The sequence below is a fragment of the Cydia strobilella genome, chromosome 8 (assembly GCF_947568885.1).
Source record: "Cydia strobilella chromosome 8, ilCydStro3.1, whole genome shotgun sequence".
NCBI lineage: Eukaryota > Metazoa > Arthropoda > Insecta > Lepidoptera > Tortricidae > Cydia > Cydia strobilella.
Genome location: NC_086048.1, coordinates 10375041 through 10386961, shown reverse-complemented (window position 1 = coordinate 10386961; position 11921 = coordinate 10375041).

Below are 11921 nucleotides of genomic sequence, written 5' to 3'. Positions count from 1 at the left end.
ACGCCAGAAGTGAGTGTTTTTGCTAGTCGTTTTGACCCATATATCTCAAGTTTTATTTACAACAGAGTCGTGAAAAAGTGTCAAATTAAGGACAGCTCAGTTTTTTATTTTTATTATTATTGGGGCGTTGTGGGCCTTTGAGTGTCAAGTCGACCAAACAGTGATCTATTGTGACGGCCCTTTAAAGCTCATTACTAATGCCCGTTGAATCCAGAAAATTCCAGATTCTTTGGGCCGTAATGTTCTGTACCTCATAGGGTTGCAGTACGTGCCGCCCTAAGTAGGTACTTCTTTTTGACATTAGTGGTCCACAGGAACAGAGAATGTGCATTGCAGTCTCCTCTGACTCCTGGCAGAACCTGCATGTCGGATCTTGTATCTTTCCTATTTGAAACATGTGTTTGTTCAACTTGCAGTGTCCAGTCAGTATTCTAGTCACCGCGCAGGTTTTGTGTCTTTTGAGCCCTAGAAGCTCCTTAGCAACTTTGCTGTTGAATCCTTTGATTAGAGCTTTCGAGTGTTTTTGTCCCTTGACGAACTTCCACCAATCGATTGCTCTCGTTTTTTCTAAGTTGCTGAGCAGAGAATATGCATCCCGTTTTGTGGTTCCACAGAACGGTTCTGGTCCGACCAGGGTTGTGTCTGCTCCGTTTATGAGGTGAAAAGGCTTTTGAAAAACTGGCTGACCGGATTGTCGTACGACGAAACGGAGGAGTTACTAAAGTAATTTCACTAAATTGGAGTTAGCACGCGCTCACTTAACTTGGTTATTAATTATCTACTTTAATTTTGTTTCCCCTATGCTTCTTTAACCTTTTGTTTGTAGTTAAAAGTTAATAGTAACATGTTTAATATTTTTCCGTAACTATTTCGTAGCCCACATTTAATAATTTCTATTCGTTTTATAATTTTTGTTTTTCTCCTACATGTTTTCCAAAATACCTACTAGTTTTTTTCACTTGACTGTTATGTCAACCGACCGTACCCTATCTGTACCACACCGATGTACTGGCCTCCGCAATACAGGCTTGCCTAGTGCGGGGACCACCGATACCGAGTCTGCATCGCACGTTAAGATAAGTTTCTTACATAGTAAATTAGTGAATAAGTCTGTAAATATAGGTTACTTAATAAGTTTATTGTACCTACTTATCTTAAATAAATATTTTTTCTTTTTTTTTCTTTTTTTTCAATAAACATGATAGGGAATAATGGGAACGATTATATTTAATTATTAAATTATCATATTTTAGAAAGAACAATCAGTAATCAGTGTGCTTATTGCTTTTATAGGTTATACAAGTTAGTATTAGGGTTCCGTACCTCAAAAGGAAAAAAAGGAACCCTTATAGGATCACTCGTGCGACTGTCTGTCTGTCTGTCTGTCCGTCTGTCACAGCCTATTTTCTCCGAAACTACTGGACCAATAAAGTTGAAAGTTGGTATACATATGTACGTTTGTGACCCAAAGACGGATACATAACGCAAACAAATGAATTTTAAACATGGGGGCCACTTTTGGGGGGTAAATGAAAAAATTAAAAAATAAAGTTTTTCAGACTATACCGTGTTATATATATATCAAACGAAAGAGCTCATTGTGAGAATCTCAAATATATTTTTTTATAATTTTAGGATAAATAATTTAGAAGTTATTCAAGAAAATAAGCAAAAAATGACTATTCCCCCTCTTTATCTCCGAAACTACTGGGTCTAAAATTTGGAAAAAATAAACAAAATAGATATTTACCTATAGATTACAGGAAAACCTATTAGAAATCGCAGTCAAGCTTGAGTCGGACTTAATTACTTAGTTTTTGATCCGACCCCTACGGGTTTTTTTAAAGACATTTCACTCACGTTTCACATACAAAATACAATGTTTAAATTGTGTAATATGCGGAACCCTTGGAACGCGAGTCCGACTCGCACTTGGCCGGTTTTATTTTATTGGTTCAGCCATGAAACCCTGTAGGGCACTGCAATATTATACAATTACTATACTGTATAACTTATGTCTAACGTAATTACTATGGCATATTACATTGCTTATAATACTTAACTGTTTTTTCACTGGTATGTTATCAGTTTATCAGCTAGCAAGTTGTAGTACTCCTTACTACTACTGGGGGTACTTATCACTAACTTCCTTTTATAGCGTCTGCTCTCGCTGTGCTTGGAACAATAGGGTTGTTGACACATGTTGAATTTTATAACTAAATCTAGTTAAATAAATCCCATCAAAAACATTACATGTAAAAAGATGCCAGTCTCGCAACGCAATACTTCTAGTACAAAAAAGTTTAGAGATGTAATGTGATACCAAGTCGGTTATTTTAGTCAGTTCCAGGGGGGTGTTAAAACCGCATCAATATTAGATATCTTAAATTTTTAATACGTATAATGACTTGGCCATCACACGGCTGCATAATGACGTAGGATCATCGTCAACTATTAAAAATAATTCTAATTGAACATAACGCTAGCGCATGCAGCTTGAGCATTGCACATATTTAGGAGTACGGTACGAGTAAAGCATTATGTGCGATTGCCAAGTCATTATATGTATTAAAAATTAAAGATATCTAATATTGATGCGGTTTTAACACCCCCCCCCCCCTAGCACTGACTAAAATAACCGACTTGGTATCACATTACATCTCTAAACTTTTTTGTAGTAGAAGTATTGCGTTGCGAGACTGGCATCTTTTTACGTAATGTAATGTTTTTGATAGGATCTCATCTCTTTTTATAGGCAGTCCTTCTTTTCGGGTACTAGGTACTTCTTGTACGTCAGCTACCACTTTTCTCAAAGCTCATACTCATACCCGTCCCACACTACAGTCGTACTCATACCTGTACAATAGTCATGGCCATACCAAGCTATACTTGTATCTTGTATTCATACAATACTCATTCCTACTCCGTGCTCATACCCAAGTCCCCATCCCACACCATACCCGCACATGAGTGCCATATGTATGGTATGAACCTATACCATATTCATATCCTTACCGTACTCATAGCCATACCATACTCATACTGTACACATCTTTATACCTAATCACATCGTACATCTTAGACCTTTACTTTACCTATTTGTTGGAACTGCAAAAGTAAACTACTTATGTTTAAAATTTGATGCTTGTTGGTTGGCTAAAAGTACCTTAGAATTATGATGATCGGTGAGTGAGTGTGTCAGTGACAAAAGTAAGGAACTTTGACGTACAATAATTCTTAAATTACAAGTTCAAATTGAATGTTCTTGGGAATATATGTAGGCCATATCATGCCCTATATGCCACTGAAAATTCAGGGCTCTAGCTTTAGCCAGCACAAAATTACAGGACGTCGAAAATGGACTAAACGGCTTCGAGAAAAGGATGGTACGGCCGTGCCTCTTTGTTTTGCTCGACTTGGCGGGGGCACTGCCGTGCCCCCAGATAGAAAATGAGCAATTTATAACAATAATTTGGAGACTTAAAAAATATATAGGAATAAAAAAAATACAAGCTGTTAAAATTTTTTTTAAACTTGTAAATAGGAAAAAAATAATGGTACCATTCGATTCCTTACATTTTATTTAAAAAAATTGTAAGGCAACAATATACACAAACGCAGTAGTTCACCGACATAATCGCAATTTTCTTGTTTTCTATACATCGAAACGGCTTCTAAGTAATAGCGACGTTACACGGTGACGGCACGATGTATTGCCATTGTTAGAAGCGTTTTGTCAGTGAAGTACGGGTGCCAGACTTTGACCTTCATTTATGACTTTTGTATTGCTTTAAAAAGACAATGGGTCCCATATAGAGACATTTGATCCTCAAAACAAACCTGACCGACTGATACCATTAAAAAAAATTGTCATATTAATCAGGCTGAGCGAGTGTGATGCATTGACATCGCTTGAAACCGTTTAGGTATGAATGCAAACTTGACAATACCTAAAGTACGATTCTCACCGACAGGCGGAGTCGGAGCATTTCACATTTGTACAGCCGCAAGCCGGTCAGCTCCTCGCGGACGCGGATGGCTCCGGACAGACTCCATCGCTTCTGCCACACATAATATATAGGCATTGAAACTATTGAAAGTGCGCTCCGGCGCGGCCCGACTCCAGCTGGTCGTTGGGAATCGTATATAAAGAGTTCTTTGCATGTGACACACCGAGCAATAAACAACGAACTGTGACAAATGTCCATAGGCAATGATAGGTGCTTACAAAATATAATACCTACATACAGACCTAATGTTATTGCCGCGTCGAGTTGCCAAGGGGAATATCATTTATCGAGATCAATGACATTAATATTGTCATTTTCCGCGACCAAATATTATGAATATTATGATCAGGGATAGGTAGTGTTTTTGTTTCGAAGAGTTTTGTGTTAAATATAACATACTATTAAGAGCCAACAGGAGTGGTCATTTCTCCATACAAACGTACTCGACTGTTTCCTCCGTGGTTTTTGAAGCTAGAGCAATGATTTTTTCAACACAGATTAATATTGTCAATATCTGTGTCGGTGTGTTTTGCTTTTTTTGATATTTTTGTTTTTTAAGGCGCTAGAGCCCTTCACACATGGCCAAAAATGGCCTCACTGACTATGCCGCAATGAGAGGCGTGGTATTCAAAACTGGTATCAATTAGCCAAAAAATCGAAACAGTCCGACACAGACAATTTCATAATCATTTAGATTTCCAAATTTGGTTACGATTGGTTAAGTTTTGGAGGAGGAAACAGTCGAGTACAAAACCTCGATTTTTGAGATTTTTACGCAGGATTTTTCGCCTAAGCTGCAGTTGTTCTTATCGCACTAATTTTAGGGGCGGGGTCAAGTTTCTAAATACGTACACAGACAGAATAGTGATGGGCAATAGTCGACATTAAATGTCGATAATCTAGTGATGTGATAAGATCGATAAACCTTTTCAAAGTCGCGATTTGCCTCTTAGTAGGCGAAGTAAGTAAAGTGAGTATGCACTTTGGCCTCAGGGGATATCGTTTAACACTATTTATTATTCCTTGGTTCATACAAAGCTGAGCTGACGCACTAGCTACGAGATTAAGTCCTGGTAACCCGCGAAAAAGGGAGGGGAAAAGTCGGCTTCTGCGGTCCAGTTTGCCTCTATTTCTACATATCTGTTGCTATGAGATCAAATTTGGTATAATTATTGTGTAAATTAGGGACGAATAATTTATTTTAGAAATAATAGTTTCACATTTTCATACACAAATCTGAATATATGAACGAAACATTAAAATCATATATAATTTTTGGTCACTGATTTGCTCTTTAGAAGCAAATTGTGGTGATTTGCACTAAAAATTAATTACACAATTTAGTCCATTTATTCGTTATTTAGAAAAGTATCAGTTCTAAGTACGTATTCATACATTTGATTGTAAAAAGAATTAGTAATACTTTGGTTAACATATTGTTTTATATTTTACAATTTTCACTATTATTCTAAAATTTATTTTAAATAAAGTATTACTTTTATTAAATCGTTTATGACGTGATCTTATTAAGTATGTATATGAAAAGGGCTCCACGAGGCGAAATACTTTTTACGACAATTATTTTTTTTTTTTTTTTATTTACAACAAAGACGAAAGTTCGAGAAAAATGTGGTTACTTAATAATTGCCTAACTTGTTGAAAAAATAACTTTACATACTATCAACTTATAACCGTAGTATATTCCATGATATGTTTTAAATGCACCATATTTTTTTCTAATTTTTAAAAGAATATTTAATACCTTTAAAATAATATCTGTCTGTCTGTCTGACTGTCTGTCAATCTATCTGTCAGTCTGTCACCACGTCACCAGGCTGTATCTCATGAACCGTGATAGCTAGACAGTTGCAATTTTTACAGAAATACTAAAAACAGAATAAAATAAATATTTAAGTGGGGCTCCCCAAACAACAAACGTGATTTTTTGCTGTTTTTTGCGTAATGGTACGTTTGCGTTTTTTGTTAATAGCTTTTGAACTTTTTTTATGTGGGAATGCTTCGAATGCATTTTTCTAGACATCATTCCGAATCTAATGAGGTATCATACGTATTTTTAGGAGTTAGTATCTCTATTAGTGGCAGCCGTACAAGCCCAATTTCAAAGAAAAACCGCAAATGGATGTACAAGTTAGCCGTTTGGCACACGCATACTGAGGTCAAAACAAAATTTTTGACCCGCAGTTCCTAAAAAAATCCCTTAGGAAGGGTGTGCTACAACATTTTTTTTTTGTATGGAAAAAAACATTTTTTTTCAAAAACCTATCGTGTGTGGTATCATACGAAAGGGCTTTTTGAGGCGATTCTAAAAGTATACCAAATCATTACATTTTTGCCATTTTTTTTTGTAAATTAAAACAAATAGAATTTTCAAAACATACCAAGTTTGGGGTCAAGTTAAAGGGTTAAAGAGGTATTTCCCGTTGGATATATGGATATTACGTATCCTTGTATGATTAATATGTACCGTATCTGCAGTACAGTTCCATAAGTCTCGTAAAATAGGTATTGAAGTAGAACGGCCGGTCCGGGCCGTAGCAACTACGCTCGCATTCCATTGCTAATTGTTCTGTTTATAAGTTATTGATATACCCGACAAAAAAAAAAACAAAAAAAAGTGTTTTTTGTTTAATTTAGTTTAATTTGTATACTTTTAGTTTAAGTCATATATGTTAATACCTACAGTATTAAGTTATTTGTTATAGGTTAAGTGTGCGCTCACCGATAAAATGTATTTTGCGTGAAAAAACAATTAATTCTCGTGTAAGTGAATATTATGTATTCTTATGAGAAAATAAAGATCTTTAAACCTAACTGTGTCACTTTGTATTTAAAAAAAAACTAAATAAAATTATTTTTAAAATTCCTTTTTTTGGGTTAGATATGAGGAAATCACGTATCATTTTTGGTATATTGTACAAAAAAAAATCAGCCATATCGTATCTGGAGGAGCCCAAACTTGGTATGTTTTGAAAATTCTTTTTGTTTCAATTTAAGAAAAATGGCTAAAATGTAATGATGTGATATATTTTCAGAATCGCTTCAAAAAGCCCTTTCGTATGATAGATAAGAGAAGAATACGATAGGTTTAAAAAAAAAGTTTTTTTATACAAAAAAAAAAAGATTTTTTATACAAAAAAAAGTTTCAGCACTTCCCTCCCAAGGGATTTTTTTTTAGGAACTGCGGGTCGATAATTTTGTTTTGACCTCTAGTATACGTGTACCAAACGGCTAACCTGTACATCGATTTGCGGTTTTTTAATGCGAACAGCTTACACTATATTTTTAACCACATTGAACGTTTTGTAGACTAGACTATTGTCCCAAATTGGGGTTTCTTATTCATTCCGACCAGGATTAGGAGCTCTTCAAACATACCTATTTTAATCAAAATCTGACTCATAAATAAAAAACGGACCATTAATAAAACTGTATAATTACATCAACGTAAGAAATATCTCATGTCACATGTTTCTTTGTTATGATAATTTTATCTAACCTGAGGCTTTCTTTTTTTCTAATCAACGAAGCCGGAGAGCGACAAATTTGTTTTTCATCACACTTGCTCGAAAAGATCTTATTTCATGCAGGTGTACTGAAGGGAAAACAAAAGGCCTATATTGTTCCCGCGGGAGTTATAGCTTTCTTTTTTTAATTAGATATGTCACTAATTCATACGAAGTACGAACCAAGTAAGTTATAAGTAAAATACTTTGTTTAAAGTATAAGGGTGTGTAAGGGAGTTTTACTTCTAAAATACTGACAATTATAATTTAGTATTTTTGTTTATAATATTTAATTGGATTAATTTAATAGCCGTTTAAAATATTTTTACACAAAATTTTAAATCGTGGCTGAATGCCGAAGGTCTGTGCCTTAGATGCCTAACCTGTCAAGAAATGACAATATGGCGGACGAATATTTGAAATGTCACCGTATTTTATAATTATTTCCCTGAAAATTTAGTTTTTCATCACAAGTGTAACGAAAACCATTGTGTGTAACTCCGGGGGTAAGAATATTGTAAACTCCTCCTTTACAAAATCTCACTTACCCCCCTCGTTGCACAATGTAGGTACTAATAGCACAGCGTGTCGAAAGTTGATACTTTCCGCACGGAAACGAGAAAAGAAATGATTGTTTTTTTACTCTCCTGTAAAAGTCAAAATGTTATTTGGATTGCAGGTTGTAGAAGGATATTGAATTCAGCTACCTAAAATCAAGAAGTTAAATCACAATAACAGGAAATAAGTAAACGCTCAGTGGTGGTAGCGAGCTAAGCTAACAGAAAAAGTTTGTAAGAACTAGCTATAGCCCATGATATGCCTATATAGCGGGCCGCGACCGCGACGCGACTTGCAGGCATAAGGTCCGTGAGCGCAAATGACGTGCGCGTCTGTGTGCGTGCACCACACACACGGGCATATGGCGGCGCCGCCCCCGTCAGCGCGACGGAGATAATCAGTTTGAAATCTCAAAATTGAGAATTCGCTCAGCTCCTGTTGGCTCTTAACTAACTTCCACGCGGTAGATACTTTGAGCAATATTAGTATCGCCTTTCACCATTCAATAAAGATCAACTTTTCTATCAACAACCGCCCGATTCTTGTATTGCAGAAACTTGCGCGCGCAACATGGCCATATACTGAAAAATTACGCTTAATTATGATTGTTATAGCGAATAAATGGATACTCTACAAGCTAATGTGGCCAGCAACGTGTTGAGTCGAACAATTTTATTCCAGTTTTCATTATATGGTGTCCACTTACTGGTCATAAATAAAACATTAGGTATTATAAAATTAAAACGATTCAAATAACTTATTTTATTATCAATTACTACTTTTATTAAAGCGAATTTTGAAAAGAAATCATGACCACGACCTTTACCAGAAACATATGGCATAAGGAATATTTGGTAATTTTAAAAACGATGAGGACTCCAAAAGCTACCAATGCTAAGAAAACGTTAACGGTTAATCTTTACAAACACTAGGCTGGATTGACGGCACAGCACACCAGTCAGTGCATCCCACCACATTTCAACGCGAGGGATTTAAATTACACAGCATTGATCGGGTGTCAGCTGCATCATTGCAGTGGTCTTTGATAAAACGCCTTCCTCAATGCTTGTCAGTAGAGAGATAATTTGTGTGGGCCTATACTGCATTTTAGACATTTCTGGAATATTGGATCATTTTAGAGGATATACTCGTACCTAATTTAAGTATATAGATAAAAACGGTCAAGTGCGAGTCGGACTCAACTTTTTCTTGAGCTCTTTCATTTGATATATGTAACACGATATAATTTAAAAAACTTTATTTTCTCATTTAGCCCCCAAAATGGGGGCCAGCCCCATGTTTAAAATTCATGTGTTTACGTTTTATGTCCGTCTTTGGGTCACAAACTTACATATGTGTACCAAATTTTAACTTAATTGGTCCAGTAGTTTTGGAGAAAATAGGCTGTCACAGACGGACAGACAGACGCACGAGTGAAGCTACTTATAAGGGTTCCGTTTTTTCCTTTTGAGGTACGGAACCCCAAAAAATACATTGTTAAAAATTGTGTAATGTACGGAACCCTTGGACCGCGAGTCCGACTCGCACTTGACCGGTATTTTTTTACTGTGAACCTGTAAAAGTGTTTATAAATTATATATCGGTAAAAAAAAAACACTACCTATATTTATGGTTTTGAAATTATTGGCGTTTTTTCGCTTAGTTCTTTTTTGCACTAAACCTACGATGGGGGTAATTTATTTATAGTATAGAATAGAATAGAAGATGCTTTATTCAAAAACGCTTAATTAAAACTTAACTAATGACGCTAACATAGATTTTCATTTTCATTTATCATTTGGTAGTAACGCACTATGCGACATATTGTCGCTTGATACTTTAATGCGATTTGTTTGAGGTGCGGAAGCGAAAGATAGTGCGATTTGAGATAATATTATAACGAATTAAAAGACACAAGGCGGTTAAGTCGATATTGCGTTTATAAATCATTGAAACTTTGAAACTAAAATAATAATTAATAAATCTTAGGCGTTTTAGCAATTTTAAATGGGTGGTTATTATAATTTGTTAAAAGTAACTGGCGCTTAATTATTTTTCACGTAACGAGTTAGTACATAGGCCCTTACATATTTTGTTGTGTCTCTTGATTCTACCCCTTATAATATGGCTATAAACATGATTTTTGATCACAGAAATAGTCGAGCACAGATTTTCATACCCAGATTCGGCCTGCATTAATAACTTTATTTATTTATTTTGTCGCTTAGTTCGTTTTTGCATAACCCAGTCCAATTATAAGAATGCTTCTAGTTTTAAGGTGGTATTATGATGAAAACTATATCAATAATTTCTAAGTTAGTACAAAATGTAGGTAAACTATCCTAATTTTATAGCAAACTTTTCTGTTAATAGCTTGTTATAGTGTCCCACTGCTGGGCAAAGGCCTCTCCCCTTGATTTCCACGACTCCCGTTGTTGAGCTTTTTCCGGCCAGTCGTCCCGCCATCTCCGCAAACTATTCTTAAACACTTGACAAGATTTATAAGCTCTTAAATCAAACTCGCAATAAATAGTTTATATTAGCAGTAGGTGGAATATTAAACTGATGGTAAATAAATTTTGAAAATAGATGAGCTGTAAATATATATTTTTGTTTCTTTTAATGATTGGTACTATATTCACAGTCTTATGTTCGAATCACTGTTTTACTTTTTAAGAGATGTTACCTGTTTTAATTTTAAAAGAAGTGTAGGTCTCGTATCGTATAGTATAGTTCCTTAACCGTACCATACCTATACATAAAAGTAGTATACATATAATAACACGTATGCACATAGGTCCAGTAGCTAATACTCTAGTTAGAAACGCAACAAGCTAAATTTATACGCTATCCAACACAGCTTATCGCCTCATAAATTATTACAATCTGCTATTTACTTTGCAAATCTTATTAAATAATATTAAGTAAGTAGATAGCAGGGACGCTAATTATGATTAGTCCTAATAACGGTCGTGGAGAAACTAGGAGGTATCAACCTTGTTGCCGATAAAATGGCGCCTGGTATGACAACCGACGGGTGCGCGGGTGCTGAAGACGGGGCTATCTATATTATGCAAATACTGCGTCGGTTCTGGCCGACCCGTGTCAGTTAGCTGTTTTTAATAGTGCTTGCCGTGTGTGTACGCTTTGAGAGGGTACACACTGGATGTATAAATTCATGCTTCAATAAAGTTGTCTTCTCTTTTGAAATCAAATTCATGTTCAACCGATTCTCGTGAAATTTTATGAGAGGTTCGATGAATAGAATTTTTTCTCGATTTGATTTTTTTTTCAAAATGGCGTAGCCATAGGGGTTCGCGAGGACTACAGGTCACAAAGCCATTAGTGTAAATATGTATTGCAAGGAACCTAGCCCAGATGACATTGACAATCGTACATCGACAAACGCCAAACGAAAATAAAAAAATTACCAGGATGACAGATGCTACAAAAAGTTACGTGACATTATTTAAGTTTCGTTTGGCGTTTTCTATTAACGATTGTCACCTTGGTTAGGCCCCCGGGTGCATGCAGGTGGGGGTCTGCATGACCCCGTATCTAAGTGTACCTATGTATAACCCCCTCGATTTCTGAAGTCAGTCAGTTGGGTTTTCGCTATTTTCAGCTATCGGGAGTGACAATGAACTTATAAAGATACGTATTCGTTAATATTTTACTTTAAACAATACACGTAAAGCGATATACAAAAACAAATACATTTTAGGTATTTTACTTTATGATAATATTCCGTCGTCCACTGTTCAAAACAAATTGTTCTGTTCTGTTTTATCAGGTGAGATTATAGTAGATTGCTGGATAGTTTAGATTT